Here is an 18673-nt window from a genome sequence, read left to right on the forward strand (position 1 = left end):
GTCACCACCTGATTCTGTACTACTTCACATGCTCAGTGTTTGTGAGAAGAACAACATGCACTAAGCTCAAATCATGTATATTACTGTTCCATCTGGTTAGCATCACAGTTGCTGTTTGTGGCCTTTATACATTTTGTCAGAGCAGCTGTAAATGTAGTTCATTGGCATGCTTGTTGTTATTAAAAGTGTAGCCAGTACACTTAGGGTCTTTCCTTTGTGTTGCTATTGTGTCATTCAGGTAAAATGTGTGTTTCTATCTATGATTCATGGACATAAACTCAGATTTTTATGAGAATGCGCTTATTATGTTTCCAAAATATTTTTTGGTGCCAAACTTGTCTTAGCACGCTAAAGTCAAGTGTATCACATGAGTTTTTTGTGAGTTTTTGAGACTTCTGTGTCATCAGTGTGACTCCACCGCACACCCAAAAAACTAAAATAAGTTGCACAATACATTTTTAGGGAATAAACTGCAAAAAAATGCATGATGTAGCAAATATGACACCAATAAAGGCTTACATATGCAATTTAAGATTTTTTTTTTCTTATTTCATCAGAGAGCTCACTAAATACTCAATTTTCAAAAAAAAAAAATCTGGCAATTATTTCATGGTTCAGGCTTTAAAGGGTTAAAACATGCATATAGTCACAGTCTTAGTCACAGATACATTTGACACTGTGTAGTGTATCTTTTAAATATTATATTTAAAAAATGAACTGTATTGGTATTAAAAGTTTTACAAAATTATAGTTATCATCAAGGTTCATCAAGCTTTGTAACACCCACTGGCTTAAAGCTTGTCACTGAGTTCATCATTTTATACCATTTGGATTTTGGATAATTGTTCTTAATATTCAATTCAGTTCATGTCAGTTCAATGCAGTTCTGTTAATCTAGCATCAATTCACTAGAACAGTCATCTCTAGGTTTTTTATATTGTAAGGTAAAGACACTACACTAGAATAATGTGTTGTATAATTGTTTAACACTTGGAACTCTAACCCAGTCCCATCCATCTAAGTAAACCCCAATTCCTCCCTGATACTGTGTTTTGTGTTCAATGAGTAACACAGAGCTGAGTGGGAGATTGGGATAAACATAGAGAAGCAAAGATTGCACTGTGCACAACATAAGGTTACATTTGTCATTTGAAAATAAAAGCTGTGAATTTGGTCAGAAAATTTATGAGTACTTTTACCCTTATTGATTTTATATCAGACCAACATGGTGACGCAGTGGTTAGCACTATTGTCCCACAGCAAAATCGTACTAGGTTTGAATCCATCATTCAGTCGATCGGGGTTTTTAGTTTGTTCATGTACTTGATTTTTCTGATGTGCATTAGAATGATTAGAATGATAAATGCCTTTTTTAAGGGATGCATTTAGTGGTCATTTAGGATGATAACAGAATCTCATGAATTTGAATTTTAATACCTTAAAAACTACCCAACAATATTTTGTAGAGAAAGTATTATCAGATGGTTTCTTAATGAGTAGCTCGGTGGAAGATATATCAGAGGATTTCTGAGTGTTGTGAGTTAAAATTAACTTTTTTTCCCCCACACACCATTTTAACTTATATTTGTCTCTGATTTTTTCCCTTTAGGCAGAGACTGGTTTTAAAGGCACACTGGTGTAATAAAGATGAAAATATTGAACTGACCCATCTCTTATATTAAATGCACCTCCCTCACACAGATTTAACCCACATCATGCTCATGCCTCAGTAATTCTCAAGCTTAATCCTGTGAGATAGTGGCAGTGGTTTTTAACTCCCTATTGCTGTGTGATTTATGAAGAAGAGGAAAGCAGCCTTAATTGTTTTTTAAATTCACGTTTCCATACTTACTGTTTTTATGACTGTCCTGAAGATCATACTAGGCTTTATTTCTCCCCTCTGCATGTGCACTGTGAATGTAAGTAATTGAATTATAAGAATGACTAAAATATCTGGAAGTAGGTCATCTTGTACATGACCTTAACAGAAACAACATGCTCACAATGAATAAAAATGGGAGATTCAGAAAGGTTAAAAAAGTTGCAAAAGCGTGGTGCAAAGTTTAAAGTAAAAAGTTTAAACATGAATAAGAGAGCAGCGAATACAAAGGGGTGCATTACTAGTCTCTATGTGAAAAGACCTGCCACTGGAGCTACAGACTTGGAGCAGTTCCCAGCTGATAGCGGATGAATATTTAATGATCCCAACCAAGATGCAGTAATTACAAGGAGAACGGACTGTCATACTGGAGCACTTTGTGCAGAACACCCTGGCATTTGCTGATTAGTGCTCTTTATGGTCCCTGTGCCTCAGGTGTGGCACAGTATTTGGTTAAGGTCACAGAGAGGGGAGGGGAGGTGACAGAAGCAGCACACACACCAGTGCCTGTTATAGTGCTGTTGCAGATGTGTCAGAAACAGAGTACTTCATTTTTGAATTTGGAGTCTGCTTAAACCTGGGAGAATGAGACAGAGTGTGATAAGACAGACATGCAGAGTAAAAAGAGGAGATAATTTACAGTTTTGCCTGACAAACATCAGCGTGAAGATATAATTTTACCAGGTTTTGTGAGATTTCTGGTAATGTGTTTGTAACATCAGAGTAAGATACTGGCACTACTGCAGAAGGACCATAAGAAGATGATATTCCACTCAGGTTTGGAAACATTTAAAGCACATTACAAAGCTAAAGGCTTCAAAGACATATTCCAAACTTCAAAGCAGCCTCACCCAACCCCGTCTGTCTCCAGCACTTACCACTTCCATTCTCCCTCTGTTTTTGGGAGATCTTTTGAATAAAGATCAAGACAGCATTGTCACTATGACATAATAACATGGTTTCGACAAAATACCCATAATAGCAGACATAACGCTGTGGGTAGATAGGTCAATGTACTTAACAGTGACAAATACAGTGATGGTGCATTATTTGACATACAGTGAGCCAAATAGGAATGGGGTTCCCATTTTTATATAAATTTCATCATCTATTTTTCTGGAAGGACTGATAAATAGACACATCAATTTCTTATCTCTGTCATGGAATTCATGTGCAGTGGGCACACGATTTTAAAGACAGCTTTTTTAATAGCCTGATTGTCTTTATTCTTGTTTGTATATATGAAGACATTTCTCTCCCTATTCAACAAAAACATGCTGGTGAAGTATCTTTTCTCCCAGCCTGCTTGCCAGTATGTGAAGACCTTGTCTTTACCATGGCTGCTTCTCTTCATGGCTATTTCTCTTCATCAAGAGGTTTTATATTATATGAAGTGAGCATTTCAAAATATTTATCTATTTTTTCTTCTTTAGAATTTCCTTAAAGATGCCATCATCTCACTGGTGAACTCTTGGGTAAGTGCATTGCCTAGGTGATGAAAAAGGTCTGCTGAGTGCTAATAAACAAGGTGGGTAAACGTGTACTGGATTTCTGCATTTGCTTCTGTGCACTTGTAAGTTTTTACAGTTGTGGTAATTTTAATCATTTCTTTGAACTATTCTTTTTTCAAGTTGTAATGATTGTATAGATTTGTTAATGACTTTAGAAAGCAAGAATTATTTTGGATTTGATCTCATTTACATATGGTCAAATATATCCATATACTTCCATCAATATGTGGTTAAATGTCCTTTAACAAGTTGTATCTCAGTCAGACTTCAAATGTCTGGCATAACTGTGGCTGGATATTTGACTTCTGTTCTTGGCAGAATTGGTAGACTCGATTTAAATCGACTGGTTTCCTGGTATGGACCCAGCTTTCAAAAATAGCCCACAAATTTTCAATAGGGTTGAGGCTGGATCTTTGGGAAGGCCATTCCATAGCACTAATGTTAGCCTCTTTTATACTTTCCAATACCATTTTTTTTTTATGCGTGTTAGTGATCATCAGCTGTGATGATGTGAGGTTGAGTTGAAAAATTTGGAAGTTTCCCTCTAGAGCATGATGCAACCATCATCATGCTTGACAACTAGTACAGTGTTCTTAGACTTGGCAACTTCACCTCTACTCCTACAGACATACCCCTTGTTATTATGGCCACAGTTCAATATTTTCTCATCTTACCATAAGATATTAGGCTTTTGTCAGGTTTCTTTCTTGGTTGGAACTCTCACAGTCTATGACAATATAAAACTTGCTTTGCTGTGGTGTTCTAGTAGCTTCCAGTTCATGGCAGGTTTGACCCTTGGTAGTTCCTGGGTTGTTCCTGAACATCCAAACCAGTTTCCTCTCAGTAAAGGGGGCGGTATAGGGTCTTCTTCCAGACCTAGGCAAAATGGTGGGACATAAGTTGTACTTACCTACAAGTTATTCAGATGTGTAACTAATGGCCTTGGAATCTGCAGTTGAAATGGCTGTAAGACCTAGCCAACTTGTGTAAATCCCATATTGAAAATTAAAGTATTGAAAATGAATCCAATCAGCTAGTTATTTCTTTTTATGCACCACTTATACAATTTTTTAAATATTTTTATTTAAAAGTATATATGTATATATTTGAGCCTGTATATTTTTGGCCCTGTGTGAATTAGAGAGAATTCAAAATAAACTGAAAGCAAATCTTGTTTTTTTTAAAGCCATTAAAGATGCACGCTGTACAATCATTGCACACTGAGAAGAGAACAGTTCAAAGAAATAATAAAAGCCCCAAATTACAATGGCATTCACGCCAAGAGTCTATATAAACTTCTGACCGCGACTCTATATATAACACACAGGGATTTTTTAAAATATATTTTTAAAAAATCTAGGTATTATCTATGCCATATCTCCCATCAGAGTAGTCATATTAGTTCTAAAGCATCAACTATACTTCGTCTGTTCTCGCCTGCCATGCGAGAGGTCCCGGGTTCAAATCCCAGACAAGCCCCCAAGATGTTATGGTTCAAAATATTGGGGATGGAGACAAGAGGAAAACCACAATAACAACACTGGTCCGGCCGGGTTATGTCAAACGATGATTTTAATGAACATACGCGTGGGAGATGGACACCGTATGCAGACAGCCTCAGATCTCAAAATGGTGGAGCATTGCTCAAACTCTTATAGCCTCTGGTTCTCCCACCTTATCATAAAAGCCTAAACATTCACATGCTTTTCTCTCACATGGCGCCTAAGCTACAACCTTGGCTCCCCGTTTTATCTGCTCCTGCTGAGATGGGGCAGAAAACTCCAGCATGCTCTGTTCTCTTCTAATCAGACAAATAAGGCGATGACTCTCTGCAAACAGTATTTCTTATAACATCATAAAACAATATCATTCATCCACAATAAATCAGCAGTCTAATGTAATGCAAATCAGTTTAACGAATGCAATAGTTATCAGCTTCTTCTAATTCAGGAGAATAATGCAAACTAAAACTACATAATAATTCACATTCTTTAGTTAGGGGTATAACATGGCATAAAATAATATTATAATCTAACACTGTATAAATAAAAATGTATAATAAAGGGCGTTGAACCCTTATTTTTTCTTTGGTTTCAATGTTTTGAACTGATTTTTCAGTCTCAGTCTCTTTCTTTTCTCTTGGTCAGAGGATAGAAAAAACTCTGGTGTTCTATGCACTAAAGAGGAGAAAAGCATTAAGCCTTGAGAAAATTAGATGGTCAATAGATGATAGAACCACAATATGTCTTTTCAGATACTAGGTGAATACATACTTGAGTGTAAACACACATATATGCAACGGCTTTAAACTCTCGAGATAAAGTAATTTTTCTTTTGCTGTATGGATGAAGATGACATGTACGTGGGTCATATTTGCCGTACAGATATTTTGCAAATCAAACTTCAGGTGCAGCCTTACACAGTGGTGTATTAACGCCGATTCTTTGATCCCCATAATAGAACAGAGAAAACCCGACTCAGCGTGGTCAAAACATTGATATATTATTTATTCAATCATCTTCCGGAAGAGAGAGCCCTGCACACCCCAAAGGCAGTTGCAGGATCTCTAACATTACAAGCTCAACATTTGTCTTATATAGTGTTATTTCGGTACTTCAGACGTCACACACGTCAGACACAGTTTCATTACAAACAAACTCCTTCTACTCAGCCACAGCTCCTCTTTTCTGTGGCTGATTTATTAATATGCCTGTGCACTAAAAACTTCCTGTGCAGCTTGCAATAACTTCCCCTGTCTGTTGCCAGGGCAACCTGTCTGAACTTAATAATAACTTAATAATTCTGATGGCAAAAGAACCAAACAGGACAGGCAAAAAAACAAAACAAAAAAAAAAACAGGTGCAATGGTGATTTTCACAATCTTTATCTTTCACCAGCTTTTGGGTACGATACTTGGATGTTAAAGTGAGCTACACTTTTAGTTCACAGATTGGTGAAAATCATTTTCTATATCTTTATTTCCAAAGCTTGTATTTAGTGTACTTGTGACGTTCGCTTTTATCTCTTGTAATTCTCTTGGAATTATGTACCTCTGCAATTCTTTACCCAGTGCTTCTGTCTTCTTTCACTTCATTTTTCTTTTAAAATGTGTATGGTGTGAGTCACAGATCATTTTAGTGTTTCTTTTGTGTGTTTTTATGAAATAAATAATTTTGAACAGGCAGTCAACTGTGGCTTTCTGCTTATTATACCTCTTCATTATTAGTAGAGAATCTCTTAAATCAATATGTAAAGGCAAACTGAGATCAAGATTTACCAAGCTGAAAATGACAAAAAAGAAATTCTCAAGTGGACTACAGGTTAATTTCAATGTTATGTATATTTTTTATAATATGTATAACGTAATACATAAATATGTTTAATTACTTCTTAAGTCAGTCAACAATTAACATGCTGGAATTGAAATATCAGGGTTTTTTTATGATGATGAATTAAATGTTGAATAACTACATGATTATTATATTAGAGTTCTAATTTACAATGTGAGACATGAGCGCACCTTTACCAAGTATTGTTGTGTTAAGAGGCCACAGCTACTGCATGTTCAACGGCTCCAAAGTAAATGTAGGAGTTGTAGCCTTTAACTCATAGTAGAGTAAAATATAAAACAAATCTCGAACACCATATGTCCTTGTTGTTGTAGTTCACTGCTGTAGTTATGGAGGAACATTATTCTAAGAATCGCTCATGTTTTATTCATTTTAAAAAGCAATAAACAAATATCAGCTCACCTTGCCAGCAGACATCTTTCTCCACATCTCAGTACATCTCTGAGTTCATGGGCAGTTGCGGTCCATGTGTACGTTGCGGTGATGGTTCGACATGACTTCAGCCCATGCCCTATTCTCAAAAATTAAATGTGCAATAAACACTAAGTAAAGACCAGGCTGTCGACACAAAAACCTCCATCTATGGGGTCAAACTAACATGACAGCACACAGAAGGAAATGGGTCTTGGTCTGTTATTAACTGTTCGACTGACCCAAGTTCATCTTCCCAGGTGGGCTGCTATGCACTAATAAGTCTAACTGATCCAAGTTCAGGCATTAAGTAGCTGGAGTCACAGACACCAGCTGGGTTAACAATCCATGGCAACAGTGTCACTGACCTAAGTTCATCCAGAGGTACAGGTGCCAGACAGGTTAATCACACCACAAGCACAACAAAGAAACATACTATCGACCTTATGCAGACCTGGTCTATCTGCTCTCACGCTATAAAAATTGGAGACAACACACCGTTAAGCTTCTTTTTAAGCGTGGGAGTTTTTCTAGAAATGCCATAAAATAGGTTTTAATGCACCCCCTCACATTTTTTGTGAAGGAGAATTGCAATTTGTTTTTAAACAGCACCGTAGTCCTTTAACATTTAACCCAGCAGTTCATATTATTATAGTGATAATAAGGGTGTTACATAAGGGTGTTTGCCAATAATTGCATTAATTAATTAGAATTAATTAGCAAAAGGAGCACAAGTGCATCTTGTTGTAAACCTGTTTACAATTTCCTCTATAAACACATACACTCATATATGCACAACGGGCTAGCCACGTTTATGAGAAGCTTATCTTATGTACTCATATCCCCTTCAGGCTAGTGCTACAGTATGCATCTCTACTGTTTTTAATGTATGATTCTCATATTCAGACGCAGAAGTGGGAGACGGAGTTGACAGGAAAACCAACCAGGTCCAGATGGTTAGCTTCTCCTAGCTATCCAATAAAGTGCAAGATCACCGGCAGTGCCCAGAACTGAACAACGATATGCATAATTCATGGCAAAGCATCTGCAATATGTGTAAATACATTTCTACACACACATATACTGATAGGAGCAGTGAAAGCATATGTAGGGTATATAGAACTTGACCTAGGGCTGAGATTTACTTTCTTAATTCCACACCAGTGTGCTATCAGCCAAAGGTTAGCACGCAGAATGCAGGTTCTCATTTCAAGGTGGCAACGCTCCAATAAATCCAAATATAAGGCTGCAGAGGTTGAAAAAAGTATTATTGTAAGAATATTAGAAGAAAATTTAAAAAGAAAAAGACTTTTCATGAGTTAATACATACATATTGTTATTTCTGACATATTGTAAAGTGGTTTTCACATTTAATTTTTAGTATTTTTGCATGCAAACCTGAAAAGGCAAAAACAGAAATAGAGAATCAGAGCGCTGTTAGAAAATGAGAGATAACCAGTGTAGGACATGTCTTATTTGGTTAAGTTTTGGTCAGGCAGCAAGGATGAAATTAAAACAATTTTATCGTGACTTTTTTGTCAAGATAAGCAGTATTTATAACATTATTTAAATTACAAAGAGTAAGATCCACATATGTTTTTTTAGCTTAAACATGGTGGATCCAGTGTGGAATTGCTCCAAGCTACAGACGAAGCACTTCAAAAGTCTGTTGACTCAAGGAAAATAACTAGAAGAACCAAGAAATTATCATTTTTAGGTTTACATAAAATATGCATTTTGACCAAAAAGCTTTTTTATAATAATTCCAAATCACAAAATTCTTGCTATAAATGTGACCATTTCATAATGTTTAAGTAGCACAAAGTCTGAAGTCTCACCATTTTAACAATAAATCTTACACGTGAATACCACAATCATAGGTTGAACTTTACTTAAATAAAACTGCTCAAAGGCACTTTTTAACTCTTGAGTTGCAATACAAACACAGTGAATGAATTCAATCAAATATCATAAAGAGCCATTGTTTCTGTAAATCCAGTGCTAAAACAGCAACATCAGCATCAACAAATACCATATAGACAGAGGTGGGACCAAGTCATTGTTTTGCAAGTCTCAAGTAAGTCTCAAGTCTTTATCCTCAAGTCTCAAGTCAAGTCTCAAGTAATGTCAGGCAAGTCAGAGTCGAGTCTCAAGTCACTGGTGTAAAAGTCCAAGTAAAGTCACAAGTCTGAAATTTTGAATTTCAAGTCCTTTCGAGTCTTTAAAAAAAAACAAAAAAAAGCATGTTGCAGTTATATGCTAAATGTAAATATTAGACCATGTAATTTTTAAATCTGTGTTTTTCTCAACACATGACAAAATAGTGAACGTAGAAAATATACACAAATTGTGAAATTGCACCTCTTTAAAATGCAGCTCAATTAAACCTAGCTCCAAGAATAATTTTCACCGACAGTTCTGAGATAAGCCGCATGTTATTCTTGGATGCGGTTGTAGGACCGGCTTTAAAATCGCATGACAAAAATATCATACACATTTAAAAAAAACTGCATCACCAACGTAGCCTGGAAAACATTTGCTAGTTAGATGAAGTCAGCTATCTCATCTTAGCATATTTATATGCATATTTATAATTATACGGTTCTTGGAGTGAGTGCATACACTCGTGAAGTTTAGTAACTTCCGGTCACTGCAACAAGCCCAGGTACAGTTTACCGACGGATGGGTACAGGACCTTGAAATGCACCGTGTAGAACGAAAGACCATCGTACGTATCATAAGTTTACCAGTCTCACAAATCGTCGTCATAAATACACATTCGTTAACCGTTTATTAATAGGACCTTTGAGCTCAATGGTAATTAATTAGCAGTGGAAATAATTTCTGGTACCCATCACAGAAATGTAGCAGTGACAATAATATTGTATGCTGTAATCGCACTGGACAATTAGTGATACAAAAAACCTGTTTTATCCTGTGAATAAAAGTATGTGTTTTTGTCAATGTACCATAATAACAGAAGCGAAACGCAATATTGTGTCAGGACAATTCACTATTTATGTACAATAAACAAAGGAGCATAGCGCAACAATTTCTGCTCAGCGCCAGACTTGCTTGTAACCTATATCACCAATTGTGTTATGAAAATGACGCATTAACTACAACAGCAGACTGACCTGTGTGTAAATGCTTGGAGCAGACTAACCTGTGAGCTGGAGTGTTCTGGGACGTTATATTTGGTCTTTGAATGGCTGCAATCCAGTCGCCTCTTTGTTACTTCGGAAACATGGCTCGAACAATTTCTCTTCAACGACGTAATCCGATAACAACCGATCTCTTTACCCGTCGGCCTCCCGTGGCTGTCATGCGACCGGCTATTGCAGTTAATAATACAACGGCTTCTTGACATTTTTGTGTTTCTTTTTATCGCTGTATAACTGATTTTAATTGAAAGCCTGCGTGCGCTAGTACCTCTTGCCACGAGTTCCCAGAATCCTTTGCGGTTCTACCCGTGAATGATGTCACATTTTCAATCTCTATATAATATGCATGTTAAATTTTATATTTGGGGTAAAATATCAAGTCTTTTCAAGTAAACCGGTTCAAGTCCAATTCAAGTCCCAGGTCATTGGTGTAAAAGTCCAAGTCAAGTCACAAGTCTTAGAACATTTTTTCAAGTCAAGTCTAAAGTCATAAAATTAATGACTCGAGTCTGACTTGAGTCCAAGTCATGTGACTCGAGTCCACACCTCTGCATATAGATACAGCAATTTGTATGCTTTGTTCACATATTTCCTGTCATGGTCCGGAGTCTGCGACTCCGTGTTTATGTTTAGTCTATTAGTATTCTGTGGTTTTGGTTACCTTGGGTGTTTGTATTCTTCTGTTCATGTTCCTATGTTCTGTGTCCCCCAGTCTGTGTTTAGTTGGTGTGTTATGTCTTTGCGTGTATGTGTTTCCTGTTTTATTGTGAAGGTCTGCGTCTTATGTGAGTGTTTTCAGTTTGCCTCCCTAGTCTCGTCACGATAATCACTCCCAGCTGTGTTCCCCACCTGCGTGTAATCTCCCTGTGTTCTCTGGGTGTATTTAAGTTGTGTCTTCTGTCATGGTAGTTGCTGGTTCGTCTGTGTTATTCCCCTTCCACCCTTCTGTGTTGATTCTCTGGTCATTCTCCCTGCATGTCACGTTCGTATTCCGGTTAGTGTTTTATTTAGTTTTCCCAGTTTAGAGTTTTCACCGTTCTGTTCCTCGCCACCCTGTCTGTTGTACCTTTTAGTTGCCAATAAACTCACCCTCCACTTCAGCAGCCTGCAGTTTGGATCCATTATTATTCACACGGCTTGCCCCGGCAAACCGTGACATTTCCAATGGTAACTGAACAGTCAGTATAATGTTTCAAATTGTGCAACTCTTATTCTAAAAAACTTGTAATGCTTAGTAAAATGTAGATAAAAACAGAATGCAGTCATTTGCAGTTCTCATAAGCCAATTTTTTGCTCACAATAGAACACAAAGCTCAGTTGAAACAGACAAATGCAAAGTGGATAACTCTTCCACGATCAGACAAATCATAATTTTTAAAAGTTTTTTTTTTTTTTTGTGGAAAACATGGATTTCGGATTGTCTGGACTAAAAAGGAAAGGGACATCTCAACTTTTTATCAATACTCAATTCAGGAGACTCCATCTCTGATCACACAGAAATGCATTAATGCTAACTGGCAGCTTACACATCTGGAAGTCCAGAGTCCAGACTCTTCACAAACTGAAAACATTTGGTGTATCATGAAATGGAAAATACAGCAAAGAAGACCCAGAACTGATGACCCTGTCCCAGTTTTGCAAGTTTGCTGCCATCAAATTTAAAATGAGCTGCTATTTATTTTTTTTTATTAAATTGGTGCATTTCTTTAAATTAAACATTTAATACATTTTCAATGTTATATTTTGAATAAAATATAGTTTTTTGAGATTTAGAGATCGTTGGATTCTTTTTTATTCACACTTTACACAACGTCCCAACTTTTTCAGAATTGGGATTGTTTAATGCAATGGCTTGTTCACATGATTTATGAAATGCCTTGCAAAATTTGACTAAATTTAATATAGCAGGAGTTACAATTAATATTGTCCTTTTTGTACTACATCATTTTTTGCCTGTCAAATGGTGCCTTTTCATAAATGGCTGGCTGGGAAAAAATAAAATTATTATTGATAAATTTGAAAGTCCATCTCCCAAAGAAAAAGGTCAGTCCCTTTGAATAACCTCACATTTTTCCTAGGACAGTATGACCATAATTGTTCTGCATTGATTTTCATATATTTCCTTCAATGCAGACAAAGCTAAAACATGATGCATTACTTTCATATAATGGACAAAAGAATTGCTTTTCATCTGACTTTGTAAAAAGGTCACTATTCTAAACATATGCAAATGTAGCACAGCTTGACCTGACACTAGTCAATGCTTTGTGTTTAATGGAAGTGTACAAACATGAAAAAAGTCTCACTTTATTTAAAAGTAAAGATAAGTAGAGGATAAAGCGTGAACTACAGTCATAATAAAAAATGAAAGCACTGTCCGTTCCTTATTCTGAACTGTGGTCTTGGAGCAATGGCTAACATTGCCATGCACCGTGGAGATGTGTCAACAACTTGCAAGCCTGTATCTCCGTGTTTACAACCCAACATTAAAAAGTACAATGGCAATATTGCACTCGGTCGCCCCAATTCTACCCATGGGTGAAATTGCCTTTTCATAATTTCCATTATACTTGGTCTTTGAAAAATGGCTCTCACAATCTGCTGCAAGATAGAGGAAGTTATTTTTCTTTCGAAGTGTGTTTTGATGATGTGCTGTTTGATGGAGTGTCGCCACTCTGATTTCAAAAATGCTGGTAACAGCGCTTTGTTTATACGTTTCATTTCTATGCCAGGTGGAAGAGATGAATGAAGGATCTTATTGTGAAGAAACCTTGCATAGGGAGCCCCATGATCTGTAAAAGAAGCGCAATGAAGAACCTGTGCCAACTGATTAGTCCTTTGTAAAGAAAACTAAATCTGAATGCTCATTCAAAGTAACCATTTGGATCTGTGTTTAAAATAATATATTTATATTTTTTTTAAATGTCTTTGATTGACTGGCTTATTAATTAAGCTTTTTTTTCTTCAAATAACTATGACCCACTATTGTGGCAACTGAATGAATTTAGCACATGCACCTAATTTATTTAAAAAGATTAGGTTTGAGATCCTGTGAGAGCCCAACTTTGAAAAGGCATCCTAGTGTATTATCTCGCCATTATTCCCACCCTACCTTCACTATGACAATACTTATGACCTGGTTTTTATTTATGTGAAGAAAAGGAAATAGTTCTTTTCATCAACGTATACTTTAATAGTGGTAGAAGGTTTTCAGTTTGTTGTGCTTAGTGTAAGCAAGTCGTAAAATCCTGGACTGACAACTGCATAGAGGTATGTGCCACTGAATGTCTTTTTAAATGCATACCAGCGCTGATAGAAACTCTAAAGTTAATGTAACTATATTTTTAACTTTTTCACATTTTTCAAATTCTTGAGCGTTTTCCTTCAGGGAACATTATCTTCCAAAATTCTCTTTAGTTTGAGGACTTGTGTTAATTTAACTGTGTGAGAAATTCGATAAGAGAACTAAACAAAACAAAAAAGAATTCCTGGCAAGGACATTTTAACGATGCTTCACAGGTCATAAAACGGTTAAAACTCTTCTACCAGAGAGCTGAAAGCTTTTTGGATGTCAACTGTGCTGCATGGGTGTTGCTCTGTGTACTGAGCTGAGGCAGTTTAGAGGATAGTAGTGTCTGCACATTGCAGAGCAGCCATATGTTCACTTTTTGATTTGGACCTCCAGAGGGAGCGTGCTGAGTAAATGAGAAATCCTTTGCTGTAGGTCTGTTGTCTGAGCTGTGTGAGATGGAAAAAAGAGTGACTGAGGTCATGTGGAAGGATAAACTCATGTGGTTGAGAACTCCTGCTAAACACATTATGGTTTAAAGTCATCTACCAAAATCAGACAGCTAACATCTCCTCCTATTCTATACTGAGCTAGAGCTCAACTCTATTTCTGCAATTTGTGCTTGTAAGGCCAGGCCTGTTAGTCTAGTAAATGGGTTAACCGTTTGGCCAGTGGAAAGAAGCGAGGGTCAAGTGACGGTGGACCGCTTTCTCATTCCTGTTGGGAATTCTGTCACAGTGTTCCAGAGAGATGCGATTTAAGTGCTGAACGAGTCAGACGACCAGAGGCTTGGTATGAACCCCATAAGTCTGCCTCATTTAAAGGGGAATGGGGACTCGTTCACTGGGAATAGTTTAATAATTTAGTATGGCCTTAAACTAATCTATTTCAAGCACCCAGATGGTATTTATATTGAGCAAATGCTCAGATAATTGAATGGAATAATTTACTCACTACTGTTGCTCGGTGTCAGAGAATCCCCATGCTGAACCAACCCTGGAAAAGACATAAAGTGAAGCACTAAACCAAATCACCGGGAAAGTGTTTTCAGAAATAAATAGTCTGCTGTGAAATCAAAGAAATTGAAATACCATATTGAACAAAACAAAAATGTGGGTGCAGTCAGTCTATATCCATTGCTGCTGTTTTCCTCCATGCATTTGGATTGGATTTAAATGATTTATTAGCGTATATATGTTGCAGGAAGTCAAGTGTGAACGCCTTTCTTTGTGTGGACCGGGTAGTTATTAATCCCACTTGTCTTATGTAGCTTTTGCTGGGGGACACTCTAGGTTATTTGCTCCTATAGATGGGATTAGGAGCTCTCCTGACCATTTAGTAAACGCGTGTTTCCACAAGAAAGACAGAAGGTAGGAAAATGATACTCATAAGCAAAAAACAGAAAGAAAGGAAAATGAGCGATTATAAGGATGAGAAAGAAAAACAGAGAAATGGAGAAGTGGAAAAAGGGATAGAGGAAGAGAGGGATACAAAGAGACAGAAGGGGAGCGGGCAACTGCTGATTTTTAACAGGCGTGTCCCTCCATCTCTGATCAAAGCACCCCATCAGCCTTAGGGGCATCTCCACTGAGTGCCTCCCATAGCTGCTAAAAATTCTCCCTGCCGAATAATTTTAACACCTCTCCACTAGTCCTCACATATTTGTCCATTCATAGGCCATAGCTCATGCCTTCACATGAAAGCCCCTGTAGTTGTTTTCAAAGTTTTCACACAGGCAGCGATATATGATTGAGCTTTTATTAATAAAATAGAATGGAGCGTGATTTACAGTTGATGGACTCGTCTGTGCTCTCAGTCCAGCTCTTAAGTTGGAAATGTGACTGACAGCTAGTAACATAACACAGTACCATTGTTATCATATTTCTCATCCTTTTAGTCTAAACCCATATGGAAAAGAAATAGTAAGAACTTATAAGACTTGCATAAGATGTGGCCTACTTCATATAGTGAATCATATAAGGCTTATATGATTTACTCATGAAAGTGGCCACTTTCTCATTACTTTCATATATTGTTTTAGTAAGTATCCAAAAAAGTTTCATTTATATGATTTTTCAAGGGATCTTATATCTGTTTTCACTCTTGTATGCTTTTCATACAAGTTTCACACAAGACTGATACAAACTTTATAAGATTTATATATATCTTTTCCATATGGGAAGCAAATAGTGATGGATTGGGAATTTCAAACGCTATAGATACTTGTGTATCTTAAATAATTAAAGGTAAATACTTTAAATTTACAGTTTCAAATATATAGCCTTGCCTATTTTGAGCTGACTCTTGACTCTCTTAAACATACACCATAGGACTTTTTATGACTCATTTTGGCAGATGGGCAAATTTGAATGGCACAATTTCACATTCTCCTGACAATTTTTTATTCTTTTTCCATGCATTTCACAGGCTGTAACACCCACTGCTCCACATTGTTCGCCTGACCACTTTGCAGCTGGCTTTCTGATCTCTGAATATCATAAGGTTCCATGCCACTGCTATGCCACTAGGGATATCAATCTGTATTTTCTTTCCACTGTGTCTCCATCAAAGATGGGAAATTAAACAATAGTATTCTGTCTTGCTCCAAGCCCAGAATTTCCTTGATCCCTGCCCGGGTCATTGTTCCAGAGCTGTCAGTGGGTCTTTGAATCTGTCATCAACCTTTGAGGGCCTTGCCTCCTGCGTCAGCTACTGGCAATACCACAGGATACTGGGGCTGACACAGGGAAACCCCAGAGGCTGCATAATCCAGAAGGAATGATGGGATCATATCCTCATACCCCACAAAAATAAAATCCTCCCCAAAAAAATGTGTCAGCCATATTTTCTTACAAACTAGTACAGCGGGCGACAAGAGAATCTCTACGTTTTAAGAGACTATTCAGACTTACTGATGGCGCGTAAAGAGAGAAAATTTTAACAGTTTTTATAAAGATTGCTACGACGCTCAGTGGGTTTACTTTTTACCCTTTGCACTTTAACTCACTCTCTTTTCTCAGTATAATTTGCATTAATGGGCTCGGAGTGAAGTGGAGACAAGAATACAAACGTGAAACCCAAACTGCAACCAAATCAGTTCACTGAGTGCCCGAGTCTCTCTCTCACACACACACACACACACACACACACACACACACACACACACACACACACACACACACACACACACACACACACACACAAAGAGATCCCTTCTGATTTTAGTGTAAGGGACATGTCTGGCATCCCAATGGCTAATGAAAGCATCATTATCAGGAGAGCACGATGACTGCCCCCCTTAGAATATGTGCACAGACAAGTAAGAGCAATGCCACCTGTCTCCCCTACTTACTTTCATTGCTATTAGAACCAGCTGTTTGCTACTCCCCAGGCTTCAGTTTATTTGACTATTTTGAATACAGTAATAAAAGATGACATAATGAAGCACCCGATACGCAGCTTAGTGGCAATTCCCAATCTGAGTTTAACAGTATGATGCTGGTGTTTTTGAACAAATTCAAAATAGGCTCATATGATTGCATTTTCCATAGCTACTGTCTGCTGACAAATTATGATAAGCACATGCCCTGTATTTATGCTTGACCCTTCTTTATTTAAAACTCAGTTACTCAAGATACATTATTGAAACATCTGTTCATGTTTTAATGATCAACAGAAATTAAATTCTGTTTTAATCTAATAGTTTTTGCTGGTATTTATATGCTTTAAAGATGATTCTTTAATGAATCTCATGCAGTTCTTTTGCTATCAAACTCGTAATAAATTCAAATTTAGATTTCCTGTCATCACTGTCAAATTGGATTCCTGCTGTCCAGAGCTGGAAAGGAAAACTGTGACACAATAGGTTTAAAAAAACTAAAACAAATTTCAGTTGCTTCTGAAATATCAAAAATGGCAAACTGAAGAATAATAACCCTGTTTGGATAATGGTCCATTAGCACCATTATTTGCTAAAGACATGCTGAAAAATGTCTGCTCCTAAACATCTATGGCAAAGAGTTTTAAATCATAATTTTAAAAAATCCTTTGTGGGTTTTTTTTATGTTTATAAATGCTAGGGAAAAGGCTTGCAGTAGTGTACATACTGTTCACAATATATACTAACTAACTAATCCATAAGAAATAGACCTTTGTGTTTCCCACATCCAGGAGAATGTGCCACATTTGTGTTATTGAACGCAGCTTTAAAAGAGCTTTGACTCAGCTTTAACTTGACAGCAAAATAAAACATTTTCATGGCTTTTTAGGGGTAGGGGGATGACTTTTTGGAAGACCCTTAATTCTAGAAAACTTTTCCACTCTGTTAAAAAACCAAAAGACACAGTCCCTGTTTCGAATTAGCATACAGATTGGTACTGGGGCATACTGAACAGAGCTTTAAAACAGCACAGGTGTAATAAATAATAATGTCAGTAACACTGGCTGGGTAAGGTCTTAGAAGTCTGCCTTCATGCTTGTTAAGCCCTAAATGTTACAGTTTCATTGTTAATTTTATTAGTTCCTCCTCCGTTTTAGCAGCCACATCAAATCAAAACACATCATGGAACTTTGCTGCGGACTCCCTATAGGTTATTTTCCTTTCATGCAGATAAAAACAAAGGAAGCTGTGTCAAAGCGAGGACTAACCCTCTCTCAGAAGTGCAGAAAAACAGCAAATGCCAACAGACAACCAACTAATGAGCGAGTGAGCTAATGCGACTATTATTTCGGCCAATATCCAATGTCAGTTTCTATGCCTTTAATTTGCTAGCTTAGATAACCACTAACCTTAACTTGTTTGCCCAGCTAATGTTATCACAGTTTTGTCTGAGAATGAACTAGTTGTTGCTTCTTGGTATATTCGTATAATGTGTGGAGTAATACAATGCTCTATCTGTGCCAAGAGCTTTAAGCATAGACCCTATTAAGGAACTGAGTCTATGTGGACGCACATGATGGACACAGATATAAACGATGTAGAAGTTAAACAACATTTACTGCAACTTGTGGACAGGAGCTTTAATGTTGCTAAGCGTTGGCTGGCAGATGACTGGGCCTGGTTGTAGATG

The sequence above is a fragment of the Aulonocara stuartgranti genome (genome assembly GCF_965226115.1).
Source record: "Aulonocara stuartgranti genome assembly, chromosome: 20".
NCBI lineage: Eukaryota > Metazoa > Chordata > Actinopteri > Cichliformes > Cichlidae > Aulonocara > Aulonocara stuartgranti.